The 17,595-nt window shown below is 43.0% G+C and overlaps 1 protein-coding gene across 1 annotated transcript in view; it reads right to left on the minus strand.

Annotated features, from left to right (window-relative positions):
- The window catches only part of Slc23a2 (solute carrier family 23 member 2), a 127,979-nt gene extending 121,337 nt beyond the window's left edge, over positions 1–6,642 (minus strand). Inside the window, exon 1 of the mRNA XM_023718563.1 lies at positions 6,548–6,642. The gene's annotated coding sequence lies outside the window, so the exon portion shown is untranslated. The remainder of the gene's footprint in view (positions 1–6,547) is intronic.
- Positions 6,643–17,595: the final 10,953 nt, after the last annotated feature.

Genomic DNA, 17,595 nt, shown 5'->3' on the forward strand with positions numbered 1-17,595 from the left:
GAAGAAGAAGAAGAAGAAGAAGAAGAAGAAGAAGAAGAAGAAGAAGAAGAAGAAGAAGAAGAAGAAGAAGAAGAAGAGGAAGAAGAGGAAGAGGAGGAGCAGGAGCAGGAGGAGGAGGAGCAGGAGGAGGAAGAGGAAGAGGAGGAATAGGATGAGCAAGAGGAGGAAGAAGAAGAGGAAAAGGAGGAAGAGGAAGAAGAAGAAGGGGAAGAGGAAGAGGAAGAAAGAGAAAGAATCTACACCCCAGAGAAAATTGAGGTCCCCCTCTCTCCCACTTGGGAATCTCCTCAAACCCCTTTGTCATGGTTTGTATCTAGTTGTCCCCTCAAAGCCTCATGCAATTCTTGGGGCACTTCTAGAGTTTGTGATTAATTCATGATCCAAGGCTGGGATTATGGGTGTGAGTGCTACACCTGCCCTGGGGCAGATAATCTGCATACAAATGTAAGGAGGAGAGGAGGCTAGCTGGTGGCACCTGCTGCTCTGCCCTTTGCTGTTGCTCTTTGCTGTCTTCCTCCATGAACTGCTGCCCTCTGCTATGTGCCACTCTGCCTTGGATCCAGCTGAGTATCGACTGGAAACTCCACTAACTGTGAGCTGAATAAATCTTTCCTTCCCTAATTCTGGGTGTTGGGTATTCTGTCCCAGCAACAAGAGAAAAGTAACTACACCATCACCTTTAGACAGACAACTGGCCTTTAGAGCTAACCTTGGAGAGCTATCTCTTGAAACCATCCTCATCATTATGAATTTTTTTTCTTTTTTACTTTGTTTTTGAGATAAGATCTTGCATTCCTGGCTGGCCTTGGACTCTCTATGTAGCCCGGACTGACTTTGAACTCACCACAATGATCCTCCTACTCAGCCTCCAAAGTGCTGTAATTCCTAGCAAGCAATGCCGCACCCTGGCTTCAGTGTCATCAATTTTTTCATTAACTTTATTGAAAATCAGAAATTATGTATTATATTAAAAATTGTAGACAAATATAGAAATGTGAAATATATAAAATGTACAAGCGTGATTTTTAGAGAAATATTTCTGAAATGAATACCTAGCATGAGATTAATAGATAACACACCGTAAATAAATTATTTACAAACTTAAATGAATATAACAATAAAAACTGTCCAAAATAAAAATGAAGAAGAAATCACAAATCAGTCATATAATAGTTCACTCTGTGTCAAAATCAAGAAACTTATATTCGTATAATTAGAATTCTCAAAGTAGAAAGGGGTAGGCAATAAATAGTCAAAGATTTAAAATTTCTGAATTTAGTTGAACTTATAAGACCACATTTCCAAGAAAAATGAACCTTTTGCACAAAAAATTTGAATAAAATCATACCAAGATACACAAAAATGAAATTGTCCAAAACTTATTGTAAAGAAAAAAAATCATTAAAGCATATACATAAAAATAGAAATATAAAAATATTAGCTATGGAAGAACAAAATTAAATAGCATCTTATTCCCCATTAGAAAGAAAAGGAAAAAAAAAAGACCAAATGTATAAGAAACTAGACTAATTAAAGGACTGAAAGAAAGAAAAAAAAATCCATCCTCTCTGAATTTTATACTAAGCAAACATACCTTTGAAAACTAAAAGTAAAATATTTTCCAGTTATACAAACTTGAAATATTCTAATACCTCCAGAAGTAGCATATAGGAAATAACAAAGAGCATAATTCAAAAGGCAAGAGAAGTTGCAGTATGCTCCTGGATGAACAATAAAGAGCCCTCAAAATGATAGTTATGCAGGACTATATAAAATATATTAGATGAACCTTTATTTAAAAGGTCATTAAAGATTTCTATGAAATAGTACCAATCTTATGTCGGGTTATACACATAGTTTTTTTTCATATATATGTGTGTATGTGTGTATAAAAGACAGGGAAGAAGTAATATAAAGTCAACGGAAAATGGTAATATACTTTTTAAAGTTTCTAATACTAGGAGAAAATATCATACCATGTCTTTTAAATAAATTGTAAGTCAAAGATATAGTATAAGTCTTAAAACAAAAATTAAGATTAAGTAATATTCAGAAGATTAAATACTAATTAATTAAAAATTAAATGTTTCAGGGGCCGGGGAGATGGCTCAGTGGAATAAGTGCTTCCCTGGCAAGCACAAGGCCCTGAGTTCAATCCCCAGTTCCACCAAAAAAAAAAAAAAGAAAGAAAGAAAGAAAAAAAAAAATAAATGTTTCAAAACAATTGAACTAAAAAAAGTTTTCATGATAGTAAAGAAGTACTAAGAATAAAACGTAAGATAAATACTGGAATGGCAAATAAATGACCGGCACTTCTAACAGTTTGGGGATAGGATATCACACAAAGTTCTAGTGTGTTGTGGAAGTGTCATTATTTTTACACAATCATTTTTTATCACCATCAATTAAAAAAATTGATGCACATTTTCCATTCACTTGCTTTTCTCTGTATGTTCCATGTCTTATTGCCATTGACATAAATAACCCCACCTCCAGCTTCCTGAAACCAAATTAATCTGTCCAGCCCGCCCATGGCCTGGTTAATATGATTGAAATGGTATTATATCTAACCTGGGTTATTTTTGAGAAGTAATTGCAGCTTGAGGCTATTCCATCTTCAAACTGTGCTTTATCATCCTATTTCCAACATCTCCCTGGAGTCTGAACCAGGGGCAAACTTTTTCTGGCAAGGCCAGAGGATGTTTCCCAGCTTTGCAGACTGAGGAGCACAGTCCTTGATATTATATGGGTCCTTGCATCATGAGAGACAATGAATTGTCACCGACTTCTTATTGATGAAATTCAAAATATGATAAAATGCTTGAGTACAATATATAATTTATAATATATGCCTACTAGACAGACATGTGTGGTGATTCATGCCTATAATCCCAGCACAAGAGGAGAGTGAGGCAAGAGAATGATAAATTTGAGGCAAGCCTGCGCAACTTAGTAATTTAGCAAGATTCAGTCTCAAAAATAAGAAATAGATGGGAATATAGCTCAGTGCAAGGGTGTTGGATTCCAGTCCTACTACCAAAATATATATCATATGTACAAGTCTACAAATGACAGCATGGGTTTTTGATTGGTGGAATATGATTTAGCTTAGTTGGGACTCAAGATTATTGTTTCTTTCGTTTTTTGTTTTTTCTAGTTTTATGTGTTTGTTACAGGGTCTCACTAGGCAGCTTGGACTTGTAGTGATCCTTCTGTTTCAGCCTCTTCAGCGCTGTGCATCACCACACCTGGGCTTGCTGGCTGGATCGGTGTGCCTGGGGCAGAGCTGGCACAGCATGTGGTACTGGGCATCCAACCCAGGTCCCTGCGCTTGACTAGGCAGATGCTTAGGCTGCTGATCTATCCCCATGGCCCTATTGTTTCATATCATCAAATTGATCACAAAAATTCACCTGTAAAGTGCTGGGGAGATAGCTCAGCAGCCTAAGTGCCTGCCTGGCAAGTGCAAGGTTCCCTTTTTGATCCCAGGTACCCACATGCCGTGCAGCCCCTGGATCTGCGCATGGTGGCACATGCCTGTAATCCCAGCACTGGGGAAGCTGAGACAGGAGGATCACTGTGAGTCTGAGCTGTATACCAAGATCACGTACCCAATAAGTAAATAATTTTAAAAATTCACCTGTAAAAATTATCCTCGACTGACCCAGTCTCAATAAATAAAAAATAAATTGTAATAAATTTTTAAAATGTAATTTAATCTTTTGAACTGTTCTTTTGTTTGTGGTACTAGGAATGAAACCAAGGGCCTTCCTACATCTCTATTTTTTTTTAATTTTAATCTTTTAGTTTGAGACAGTATGTCACTAAGTTGCACTAGCTCGGTTTAAAATTGTGATCCTCCTGCCTCAGCTTCCTGAGCTGCTGGAATCACAGGCACGTGACACTGCACTGAGCTAAAAATTATCACTGTGCAAAAGTACACATAACATGAATTTTACCTTTTTAAAAAATGTATTTAGTATAGGGTCTACAAGGTCTCACTACATAGATTGGACTCATAGTGATTCTCCTGCTTTCAGCCTCCAAGTGCTGGGATTATAGGTGAGCACCAGCACGCCCAGTCTCAGTTGTGTCAGTGTGCTGTGCGGGCAGGGCCAGCATGGCAGTCCAGTGATCAAACCCAGCTGCTATGCTCTGCCTAAGCAGGCGCTTTAGTCTGCTGAGCTATCTGGCCAGCCCCATACCTTTCTAAGCATGCTTAAGTGTGTAACCCAGTGTCAGTAAGTCCCTTCACACTTGTGTAACCAACTGTACTACCCACCTCTGGAAATTTCCCATCTCTCCTAAATGAAATTCTGTGCCCACTGACAGCTTCCTGTCTCCTGTGCCTCAGCCCCATGCTTCTTTCTCTACAAATCTGCCTGTTCAAGATACTTCACTTGAATAGAATCAAACAGTATTTGTCCATGCTTGATTTTTACTTAGGCTCATATTTTCTGAAATGTTCTGGGTTGTTTTTTGTTTTTGTTTTGTCTTTTTGAGACAAGGACTCACCATGCAGTTCAGGCTGGCCTTGGGCTCACTTTGTAGCATAGGCTGGTCACAAAATCTTGAACTCTTAGCAAGCCTCCCAAGCGAGCGAGCGCTGGGATTACAGACCTGCACCGCCACACCCGACTTTGAAGTGTTCTGTCATGTCTCTGAATTTCATTCTTTTTAAAACCAAAAGTATCCCATTTTACAGCTACAGACATCAGGAGAATAGAAGAAGGAAAGGAAAGAGAAAGAAAGAAAAAGAAAGGAAAAAAATAGAGAGTGAGCCAAGTGTGGTGGCACATGTCTGGAATCCCAGCGCTTGGGAGGCTGAATCAAGAGGATCTGTGCTAACTGAAGCCCAGCCTGAGCCCATGCACAAGATAAGAGGATGCCCTGCAGGAGGGGTAGTATAGAGGTAGGTGACAGAGGTGGTTACATTTTGCTTCTGAAAAGGGTCCAGGCTGTGAGCAAGCAGGGATGCGGGGGGGGGGGGCTTGTGCTTCCAGGCTGATCCTACACAATGAGGTTGGGTCTCTTGAGTGTACGTGATGCTCCCCCCAACAGGGACAAAAGCAGCATCCATTATTGGCAAAGGTAAAGGGACTCTGGCTGGAATACGACGGGATGATGCCTCTCTGATTTTCTGTGCCCACCCACTTAATGCGCGGTCACCTCTGGGAAGCCAGCGAACTGGTGGTGCTCCTCCTGCCTCAGTCTCCAGAATGCTGGAATTCGGGTCCTGAACCACACCTGGCTGTTGTTTATCTTGAGACAGGGTCTCACTACGTGGTTCAGTGGCCCAAGCTGGGCTCAGTCACACAGTCTCCTCCCTCGGCCTCCAATAGTGCTGGTATTACAGGTGAGACCACCTCACCAGCTCAGTCAGCGTCTTGAAAGGGCCACTACCTCTTGTCCTAGTTTCTTTGGCCTCAAGTCCCTCCTACCCCAACTGGCAACCTGGCTTTTGTCCCCGTGCTCCTCTAAAACTGCCCAGGCAGACTAGTTGTGTCATCCAAATTGCCCAATCCAGGGAACCTTCTGTACACCTCTTACTGGAATTTTCTGGAAGCTTTTGGCACAGTGGTGCTAGTCCTCTGGGGGAAAACACCCTTCCCTTGGCTCTGCAGCCGCATTTCCTGCTGGTTCTCATACTTCTCCAAACATGTCTTGTTCTCCCTCCTCACCTCTTTTTTCTCCTGCCCCCTTCATGCAGTGGCCTTGGGATCAAAGGGATCTGGTACTGTCTTTTTCTCTTCTCCTCTCTTTTCTTTTTCTTTTTGCCTCAAATAACAGAAATTTATTTTTTCATAGTTTGGGAATATCAAAGTCTAAGATTAAGGTGCCAGAAAATCTGGTTTCCAGTGGTGTTTCTCTTCCTCCTTGAAAGGGCTGCCTCTTGGCTGTGTCCTCCGGCCGTCCTTTGCTATTTTCCCTTCCAAAGCCTCTTCTCCTGCCTGGGTCAGGGCACTCCTCTTCCGTATCATTCTCACTCATTACATCTCCCCTGGGCCTCTCCTGAGCCCTTCCAAGTCCCTAGGTAAGTGGGCTCCTGCTACCCCCTGACAATTAATTTTTTGTTTGTTTCTGGTTTTTTTGTTTTGTTTTGTTTTATATAGGGTCTCTCTATGCAGTTTTGGCTGGCCTTGACCTCACTTTGTAGCCCAGCCTGGTCTCAAACTTGCAGTGATCCTCCTGCCTCAACCTCCCAACTGCTAGGAACACAAATGTGCACCGCCACACTCAGCCTCATGACATTCAGAATGAAATCAATGGAAAGCACCTGTTTTTCTGTCTGACTGTCACTTATGTGACTGTGTGGCTCTTCACACAGCACCAACCACACAGTAAGCGTTCCATGACTTCTGCTGTTACATGAACCCATGGGGCTGACCCCGGAAGGAAGGTGAGGTGAGTGAGGGGAAGAAATGCTCAGGTGAGCCACAGGGTCCCAGAGAACTAGAGGCAAATGAGTACTGCTCTCCAGAGACATGGGCCCAGAGGATACACAGACAGAGACAGAAGCAGGGGTTTGTTATGAGAATTTACTCACGCGCTGGTGGCACAGAGTCCCGCCACGTGCTGTCTGCAAGCTAGAAACCAGGAGGGCAGCCTGAGCACGGGTGTCCAGGGCAGGAGGAGGCGATTGTTCGGCTTAAGGAGAGTGAGGGACCCACCTTCCCTCGCCCTTTTGTTCCATCCCTGCCCCCAGAGACTGGATGCAGCCCGCCCGCTTGCTTGGGGGGGGGTCTCCTTACCCACTCTTCTGATCGAATGCCAATCTCTTCTGCAAATACCTTTGCAGAAACACCCCAAATTAATGTTTTACTCGCTACCTGGACATCTCTCAGCCCAGGCAAGTTGATACAGAAAATGAACCATGGAGGAAGCTAGGAAGAAAACAAATTACAGGTAAAGCACCAGGCTGAGGAAATTGGGCTCTGTTCAGCAGAGGGAAAATTTGAACCTAGAGCCCTATGGAAACACACAGTCTTGTGGCCAGGATTAAAAAAGGAGAATTCTGACAGTAGAGTAGGCTGGGCATGGGACACAACTGTAATCCCAGCACACAGGAGGATCGCCATGAGTTCAAGGCCAGTTGGGACTACATGGCAAAATAGTGTCTCAAAAAAATAAACAAAAATTACAATAAAGTAGAATAAAATAGAAAGAAGTAAAGCCAAACTGCTGGAATTGAGAGTGCTGTCACCCTGAGGGGCAGTGACTACACAGAGACATAGGTATTCTAAGGAGCTAGTTGTGTGTGTCTCTGTACATGTGTATGTTTGAGACAGTCTTGCTGTGTAGCCTAGACTAGCCTTGAACTCATGGTGATCCTCCTGCCTCAGCCTCCCAAGTACAGGGAGTACAGGTGTGTACCATGAAACCTAGGGTGGGTTCTGAGGCAGTGAGTAAGGCCCAGGGTAATGAAGTGGCCCAAGATACTGCCTCAGGAAGCTGTGTTCTAGGAAGTAGGGATGTATACGCAGGACATGAAGGATGGTTTTTGTTTTTATTTTCCAGTGCTGGGGACAGACCCCACTGTCTCATTCCCACTAGTGAAGTGCTCTGCCACTCAGCTATGTCCCTGACCCAAAGATTTATTTCTAGCTATTGCTTTAATCCTACAATAAATGTGTCATACAATTCATGTTGGTTTGGAGAAAGAAGGTAGAGTCCCTATTTCACCTCTGCCTTTCCGGGTGACTTTGGGGACCGCATGCAACCAAAGGACTGCAAGGCTCCTAATCTGAGACCTCAAGATAAGTCTAGGACTGAAGGAGATAATTGTGAATGTGCTTTTTGCAAACATTTTCTGTAGTCCTCGACAAATAAAAGATGTGTATAAGAGACTAATCTAGCTGATAAGGTTGGTGGATGCAAGGCCACTTGGAATTTAGGTCCCTTCTGTCCTGGTTGCTGGCCGTCCCCAGTACTCATAGAACCTAGTACAGCAGTTCTTCATTGGTTGCATGCTCCTTGGAAGGACCTGAGCCAGTGACACTTGAGACAATGACAGGTGGGAAATGTACCTCTCCTGTCTCCAGGGAGCCTGCATGCTGATAAATCTGGAGAAATAGAAGGGTCAGACTGAGCACCTATACTTACTCAACTTGTACTTTAGTCAAAGGCGAAAGATTTATACGATTTGAAGAGAAACCAGAGTATGTACTTTAGGAAAAGAGATGACACCCCAAAAATAAAGACAATACTGTTAGAGACAAGGCCTACATAAGAATGATAAAAGGACCAGGCTAGAGTAAAAGCTACATGGGTCATGTTAGGTCCTACAGCAGAGAAGGAGGAAGGAAGAGACATTATTTTGAGACTCACAAGAAGTTAGGTATGCAAGGAGCTGGGAAAAGAACATTCTAGAAAAAAGGGAGTAGCACATATCATGTCCTGAGGAAAGAACATATCACATTTCAATAACTGAAAAGCAGTCAAACAGGCCAAAAACATATCCTGGAGGAAAGACATCTCTGTAGCTGACAGTGCTGGGAAAGCTGACTGTCCACATTCGGAAGACTGAACCCAGGCCTGCAGGCCTCACCATGTACTAAACTGAAATCAAAGTGGCACAGGGGCTTGGTAGAATAAGCGCTTGCCTGGCAAGTGCAAGGGTCTGAGCTCAATCCCCGGTTCCACCAAAAAAAAAAAAAAAATCAAAGTGGCCCAAAAATCATAATGTTAAAAGGGAAACACTGAGTCAGCTGGAGGACAAAATAGGCTCTTGAAGTCATAGGTGTGGGCAGCAACTTTCTAATTGCACAAGAAATAACAGCAAGGATCAAGAGATGGCATCATATCAAATTAAAAAGCTTCTGAGCAGCAAAGGAAACAACAGAAGGAAGATACAACTTCCAGAATTGGAAAACAATTTTGCCAGCCACACCTCAGACAAGAACTAAGATCTAGAATATATAAAGAACTTAAAGGCTGGCAAGATAGCTCAGCAGACTAAGCGCCTAAGACTAAGCTTAGTCTGGTGCTGGTTGGATCCCCAGCACCATGTGCCACACCAGCCCTGTCCCCCCAGGCGAGCTGAGCTGGCTACAGAGCTTGGCATAGCTGCACAGGTCTGTAATCCCAGCACTGGGGAGGCTGAAAACAAGAGAATCACTACAAGTCAATCACCCCTGACAACACTGTGGCTCTGTTTTTAGCTTGTTTCCTCAGAAGCGTGAGGAGACCAAAGTGACCAGGGTGGAAATCTTAGCTTCTAGTTCAATAGTATCATTGTTGTGCTTCCTGGTACAAGCCTTCCCCCCCTGGGACCAGAACATAAGGTCATGGGGACAGGAAGCAAAAATTTCCCTAGTGGATCATGGGGTGATCCTACTCCCACCCCTTGATTCCTGGACTCAGGAATCCTGGCTATGGGAGACACAGTACCATATAGAGAGGGAGTGCTGATTCAAAGCATATACAACCTTTTGAAGTACCTTCCCCCAGCCCTGCAAATGCCTGCCACCAAGGGGCACTGTAACTGAGTCTTCAAAAGATCATTCCACCTTTCCATCAATCCAGCTGCTTCTGGATGGTGAGGAACATGATAAGACCAGTGAATTCTATAAGCACAAGCCCACTACTTCACTTCTTTGGCTGTAAAATGTGTTCTTTGGTCAGAGACAATGCTGTGTGGGATTCCATGATGTGGCTAAGGCATTCTGTCAGTCCATGGTTGGTAGTTTTGGCAGAGGCGTTCTGTTCAGTGAAGGCAAATCCATATCCAGAGTATGTGTCTATGCCAGTGAAAACAAAGCGCAGTCCCTCCCATGATGGAAGTGCTCCAATACAATCAACCTGCCACCAGGTTACAGTTTGATCACCCCAGGGAATGGTGCCATATCAGGGACTCAGTGTTGGTCTCTGCTGCTGGCACTCAGCAGCAGCTATAGCCAGATCAGCCTTACTGAGTGGGAGTCCATGTTGCTGAACCCATGCATAACCTCCATCCCTGCCACCATGGCCACTCTGTTTATGGGCCCACTAGGCAATGACAGGGGTGCCTGAAGGAGGTTGGCCACTATCCACAGAACAGGTCATCTTACTATTTAATTAGTAAAGTCCTCTTCTGCTGGTGTCACCCCTTGGTGAGCGTTCACATGGGAAACAAATATTTTTACATCCTTTGCCCATCTGGAGAGGTCTATCCACACACCTCTCCCCCAAATATCTTTGTCACCGATTTTCCAATCATGCTCCTTCCAAGTTCCTGACCATCCAGCCAGACCACTGGCCATGGCCCATGAGTCAGTATATAGCCACACATCTGACCATTTCTTCTTCTAGGCAAAATGTACTGCCAGGTACACTTCCTGAAGTTCTGCCCACTGTCATGATTTCCTTTCACCACTGTCCTTTAGTAATGTGCCAGAAAGGAGCTGTAAGGCTACAGATGTCCACTTGTGAGTGGTACCCACATAGCGTGCAGAGGCATCCGTAAACCAGGTCCTAGTCTCCTCTTCCTCTAACAGCTGATTATATAGTACACCCCACAACGCCATAGGTGCATGCCGGGAAATAGAAGGCAATACAGCAGGTATAGAAGCCAAAAGGCAACTTCCTCATGTAATTTACTTGTACGCTCTGGACCTGCCCTGGCTCTATCATGAATATACCACTTCCATTTAATGATGGACTATTGCTGAGCATGTCCAACCTTATGACTTGATGGATCAGATAATATCCAGACCATGATAGGCAACTCAGGTCTCATGGTTACCTGATGTCCCACAGTCAAGTGTTCAGTTTCCACTAAGACCCAGTAGTAGGCCAAAAGCTGTTTCTCAAAATGATTGGGACTGCAGAGATAGCTCAGTGGTCTAACCACCTGCATAGGCAAGTGCAAGGACATGGGTTCGATCACCAGTACTGCATGTTGTGCTGGCCCTGCCTGGAGCATGCTGAGCTGGCCACCAAGACTGGGCTTGGTGGTACAACCATGTAATCCCAGCACTGGGGAGACTGAAAACAGGAGGATCGTTATGAGTCTGAGCTGTGTAGTAAGACCCTGTACCAAATACATAAAAAAGAGAGAAAGAGACCAGAGACAGAGACAGAGAGACAGAGACAGAGAGAGAGAGTTGTCTGCAGATGATGGCAGAGCCTTGCTCCAAAATCCTAAAAGCTTCCACTACAATTCACCTATGGGTCTGCCAGAGACTCCAAACAGCATCCCTATCTACCACTGACACTTAAGTACCATTGGATCTGCTGGATCATATGGTCCCAGGGGCAGAGCAGCCTGAACAGCAGCCTGGACCTGCTGCAGAGCTTTTTGCTGTTCTGGGCCCCTCTCAAAATTAGCAGCTTTTCAAATCGTTCAGTAAATGGGCTAGAGTAAGATACCTAAGTGAGGGGCCGGGGAGATGGCTCAGTAGAATAAGTGCTTCCCTGGCAAGCGCAAGAGTCTGAGTTTAATCCCCGGTTCTGGGAAAAAAAAAAAAAAAAGATACCTAAGTAAGGAATATGTTACCTCCAAAATCCAAATAGGCCCATTAGGCACTGTGCCTCCTTTGTGGTTGTAGGAGAAACCAGAGGCAACAACTTTTCTTTTACCTTAGAAGGAATATCTCTACATAATCCACACCACTGGACTCCTAGAAACTTCACTGGAAAAAAAAAAAAAGAAGAAGAAAAAAGAAACTTCACTGAGGCAGAAGGACCTTGAATTTTTGTAGGAATTATTTCCCATCCTCTGGCTCTCAAATACCATATTAACAAATCCAAGGTGGTTGTCACCTCCTACTCACTAGGCCCAATCAGCATAACATCATCAATGAAATGCACCAGTGATATCTTGAGGAAGAGAAAGGCGATCAAGATCCCTACAAACTAAGTTGTGACACGGGGCTAGAAGGTTAATATACCCCTGTGGTAAGACAGTGAAGGTATATTTCTGGCCTTGCCACGTGAAAGCCAAATGTTTCTGATGGTCCTTATAGATAGATAAGGAGAAGGCATTTGCCAAATCAACAGCTGCATACCAACTACCAGGGGATGTGTTAATCTGCTCAAGCAAGGAAACCACATCTGGTACCGCAGCTGCAATTGGGGTCACCACTTGCTTCAGTTTATCGTACTCTGCTGTCATTCTCCAAGACCCATCTGTCTTCTGCACAGGCTAAATGGCAGAATTAAATGAAGATGTGGAGGGGACCACCACCCCTGCATCTCGCAAGTCCTTGATGGTGGCACTAATCTCTGCAATCCCCCCAGGAATACGATACTGCTTTTGGTTCACTATTTTACCAGTCAAGGGCAACTCTAAGGCTTCCATTTGGTCTTTCCAACCATAATAGCCTTCATATGACAAGTTAGGGAACCATTGTAAGGATTCTGCTAAGTGCTAAGTATAACTATCCTAATTATACATTCCGGAGCAGGGGAAGTTACTACAGGATGGAATCAAGGGCCTATTGGACCCACTGTGAGTCAGACATTGGCTAAAACTCCATTGATCACCTGACTTCCATAGGCCCTGTCTCTTACTGGAGGGCCACTAGGGTGGGTTTTTTTTTTTTTTTCCGGAACTGGGTATTGAACTCAGGCCCTTGCACTTGACAGGGAGGCTCTTATTCTATTAAATCATCTCCCTGGCCCCTTACTAGTGTGTTTTGGATTCCCTGGAATCAGTGTCAGTTGAGGACCAGTGTCTAGTAGTGTCCGAAATTCTGATCACTCCCCTTTCCCCAGTGTACACTCAGGCAAAAGGCCTTAGGTCCCTCTGGGAAGGGTGGGAGAAAGATTGACTGTACAAATCTTGGGTGCATTAGGGTCCTTCCCCAAGGGGACCTGGCCTCCCTGTCATTCAAGGGGTTCTGGGTCTGTAAATGCTCAAATCCGGGAACTGGTTGGAGGGCCCTGATTTCCTATTGCCATAAGTTGAAGTATGTCTCTGTTCTTTTGCCCTCATTTTTTTTTATTATACAAATCTAGTAAAAATTTTGTAGGCTTCCTATCTATTTCACTTTTGGGAACACCATGGCTCATCAGCCAACGCCATAGGTCTGTGCATGTCAGATTATTCTGGCCATTGTTCTGCTTCTGCTGTCCATTATGGTAAGGACAGGGATGCTGCTTTTGGTAATTAAGAGCTGCCACTTGACCTCTGCCCCTTGGGGATCCAATCAGGCCCATTGCCCTTAAATTTCCTAATTAAGTAACTGCAGTCCCCACCATAAGGTCTGGCATGCAAAGCAGAGCAATGACAAGGCTCTTCAAGGATGCTGGCACTCCCCACACAAATTTGTTTCTTAAGGTGTTAAGGAAGAGTATGTTTTCGGGATCATCCCAATGTGGAGGGTTAAATTTAACATGACAGTTCCATTCCAGCACCCTCATTTCCCTAAGCCTCTGAATCCCTTCATCAATAGTAAGCTATGGAAGATCGGGCATCTCTAACTCATTCACTGTGGGCCATCTTTTGAGCTACACTTCTGTCAGCCAACCAAATAAACTGACAATACCTTTCTTTACTCCTCAAACTGCAACAGTAAATTCAGAATCCCTACTTCATGGGCCCATATCAACAAACTCAGCCTGACCCAGGTGTGTGTTTTTACCACCATTATCCCACACTCATAAAATCTATTCCCATTCCTGCTCATTAGTCCTCTGCTTGTGAGAGTTAGAAAACTCAAGAAGTTCTTTGGGGGAATATTGGATCTCCTCCCGGATCACATTATATACCCCACTCTTAGGTGTCCTATGTGATTTAAGCCTGTTTATGGGCCTGGAGCCAAAAATGGGTGGTGAGGGCAGGTCCAGAGGAGTATCAGCATTATCCTGCTTGGTCAACGCAGGATTAGCTTCTCCTAATATACTAGAAGACACTAACACTGTGGGAGGTGGGGGCGGTGATGGCTCTACCACAGTAGGTGGGGAAATCTCTTCTTCAGGCAAAATAAACTCATTAGCATCTAGAAACTCAACATCCTCAGCCTCCTCAGGAACCTCCCACACATCTCCATCCCAATTTATGGGATCCCATTGTTTCCCAATCAGTGCCTTCACTTTTGCTTCAGATGCCCTTCAAAGCTGAGCATTAAATTTATGTCGCAGTTCAGCCAATTGAATTATGAGGGCCTGCATTTGGGTTTCTGCAATGTCAGCCTTGCAGCTGAAAGAGAGATTATCTTTCAGGACATTTTTAGAAACATTTAAATTTCTCATCTGTGTCTGGAGATGGAAGTTGGAATCTGAGCTTCTTATTTTCCTTAGTGAGTTTATCCAGTTAGGTCTAGACCAACCAGCCAGCACCATTATATTTCCTACTCTGCCAAAGAAATTCAGAATTTCTATGTACAGAAACCCTAAATTCCTGACATCTCACAAGTGGTGAATGAGGATAATCAAATGGATCCACACAGCATATTAGTTTAAACAGCTCACACCAAAGATTATCAGTATACTCCTTAAGATGAGGAGAGGGGCCAGCAAGGTAGCTCAGTGGTATAAAGTGCCTGCTTAGGCAAGCTTAGGCAGGTGCAGGGGACCACAGTTCAATCCCTGGCACCACACGTCACACCAACCCTGCTCTTTGGGTGGGCTGAGCCAGCCAAAAAAAAAAAAAAAAAAAAAAAAAAAAGATCAGGAGAGACCATGAGGTCTCATCAAATCAGAGCCAATTCCAAGAATTCCTAAAGCCATTGAAAAATGCCATCATTATATTCTGTTTCTCTAGAGCCATTCTTGGTATCAAAATCTGTGTCAGTCAGGGTTTTACCAGAGGAACAGGTATAAAAGATGTACAAATGTATAAGAAATTATAAGATTGGCTTACAAAGGTCAGCCACAGAGTCAGATGAGGAAGCGTGCAGAGGGCAGCTGCACACTGGAGACTGAAGGATTCAGTCCAAGGTCTGGAGCTCACTGCAGTGTTCTGGTCAAATCCATACCAGGAGGCCAGTGGGTCTGCAATGAAAGACTGCTGAGTCTATACCAGAAGGCCGAAGAGTCCAAGGCAGGAGCTGAAGATTCTGCACTAGAAGCCAGGAGATGACGTCCAGGCTGACGACAAAGACCGGAGCTCCTCTGAAGAAAATGGAACCCTCTGCCTTCCCGCATTTCCCTTTTATATCCTTTACATGATGAGCCACTCTAAGGCGTGGAATTGCTGAGCTGATTTAGTTACCCTTCTAAACTTCTCAGGTTGACACAACCAACTACTACACATCCGAGTCCCTGTCTCAGTGTTCACTTGGGGAGAAATCCACCCGAGGTCCTCACAAACCAGGACCTAAGTTCACTGACCATAGCTTGGACATGCTTCTGTTTCACACCAAGAATTTACTTTATTGATTTTTTTTTAAAAGACAAGGTATTGGGGCCAGAGAGACAGCTCAGTAGAATAAGCGCTTGCCTGGCAAACACAAGGTCCTGAGTTCAATACCCAGTACTGAAAAAAAAAAAAAAAGACTAGGTGTTGGCCAGGTATGGTGGTGCATACCTGAAATCCCTACACTCTGGAGGCTGAGGCAGGAGGATTACTATGAGTTTGAGGCCAGCCTCTATTATGATTCAAGAACAGCCTGAGCTACATACCTAGACCCTGTCAAAGAATCAGAAAACAAAAACTGAGACAAGAGAAATAAATAAAAGGTATAACCATAGGATGGGAAGAAGCAAAATTATTATTCAGATGACATGATACTCTATATAGGAGATCCCAAAAACTTCACCAAGACTTCTAGATTTGGGCCTGGAGATATAGCTCAGTGGTACAGCACCTGCCTGGCAAATACAAGGTCATGAGTTTGATCCCCAGTACAAAAAAAAAAAAAAAAAGATTTCTGGATGTATTCATTAAATTCAGTAGTGTAGCTGAGTACAAAGTCAACCCTCAAAAATTAATAGTCTTCCTGTACACAAATTCACAAAAACTCAATGAGAGACAAGAGAACCAACACCTTTCACAATGGCATCCAAAAAAAATGAAATACTTAGATCAAGCTAATGAAGGAAGTAAGAGACTTTTACATTGAAAATTACAGTACTGTAGAAAAGGAAATCAAAGAGGATATCAGAATACAAAATATTTCCCTAGTTCTTGGGTAAGAAGAACTGACATAGTGAAAATGGTCATACTTCCAAAACTGTTATACAGGTTTAATGCAATTCTGATCAAAATACCAATATCATATCTCACAGAATTAGAGAAAATAATCCTAAAATATATTTGGAACCAGAAGAGACCTAGAATAACAAAAGCAATTCTGAACAACAAAGGCAAGGCAGGGGGTGTCACAATCCATGCCTTTTATAATTGAAATTATACTACAGTTATTGTGGTAAAAACAATATGGTATTGGCTAAAAGACAGACTTAAAGCTCAATGAAACAGATTAGAGATGTAGATACAACTCCTAATACACTCACACACCTTCCATTTCACAAATATGCCAAATACCTTCACTAGAGGAAAGACTGCCTCTTTAATAAATGATGCTGGCAAATGCAAGATCCTGAGTTTGATTCTAAGTACCAAAAATATTACTACTACTACTACTACTACTACTACTACTACTACTACTACTAAATAAATAATGCTGGGAAAACTAACTTTCCATATGTTGAAGCTTAAAACTAGACCTGTTCATCATGCTCTAAACTAAAATCAAAGTGGATCAAAGATCTAAGTATTAAAACAGAAACACTAAATCTGCTGGAAGATACAAGAAGTAGAACTCTTGAAGCCATACATGCAGGTAAAGACTTTATGAACAAAACCCAGATCACACAGGAACCATCACAAAGAATCAACAACTGGAACCTCATCTTATATAAAGGTTTGTACAGTGGACTGGGGAGATAGCTTGGTGGTCTAACAGCCTGCCTGGCAAGCGTAAGGACCTGGGTTCAATCCACTGAAACTGGGTATGGTGGAACATGCCTATGATTCCAGTGCTGGGGAGGCTGAGACAGGAGGATCACTCTAAATCCAAGCTGTGTAGAGAAACTCTGTGCCAAATAAATAAATTAGTAAAATATTTTTTTTTTCATTTTAAACAAGAAGTTTATTTAAACAACAAGACACTTGACTTAAAGGGAAAACTATCTAGGATTCTTTTTTAAAGAGTAATTTACTCCTACTTAAAGACAGATTGCCCTACACGTAACAGCTATGCACAAAAAAGTTATAAATTTGTCCTTGGTTTTACAATGATAAATGAAAAACATTAAAATTCTCCAATCAAATAGGGTATGCAAGGAATTTTATGTTGCTGTCTTTTCTGTTAAAACAGTGAGAGCAAAATAACTTACTGGAATATAAAGATAAGAGCTGATGAGCATGCCACTAATGGAGAAAGAGGATTATTTTCACAGAACCAGTTATTCCCCATCTCATCTCCATTTGATGTCAATCAAAACATACTGTTGGCCATTTAGTAAAAAAAAAAAAAAGCAATATGCTTGTGCGCATACACCAGATACTTTATGTACAATAAAGGAATGGGGAAGGGGTAAATGAAAGAATAGAGAAAACAATACTGTCATAGTCAGGATGTGGTGGAACCAAATTGCAGTTTTCTACTTGAGAATGTATTCTTGGTGTGTAAGAACAGAGTTCTGGAGTAGTTGCGGGTTCCCTTT

The sequence above is a fragment of the Octodon degus genome, unplaced genomic scaffold (genome assembly GCF_000260255.1).
Source record: "Octodon degus isolate 3935 unplaced genomic scaffold, OctDeg1.0 scaffold00060, whole genome shotgun sequence".
NCBI classification, from domain to species: Eukaryota; Metazoa; Chordata; class Mammalia; order Rodentia; family Octodontidae; genus Octodon; species Octodon degus.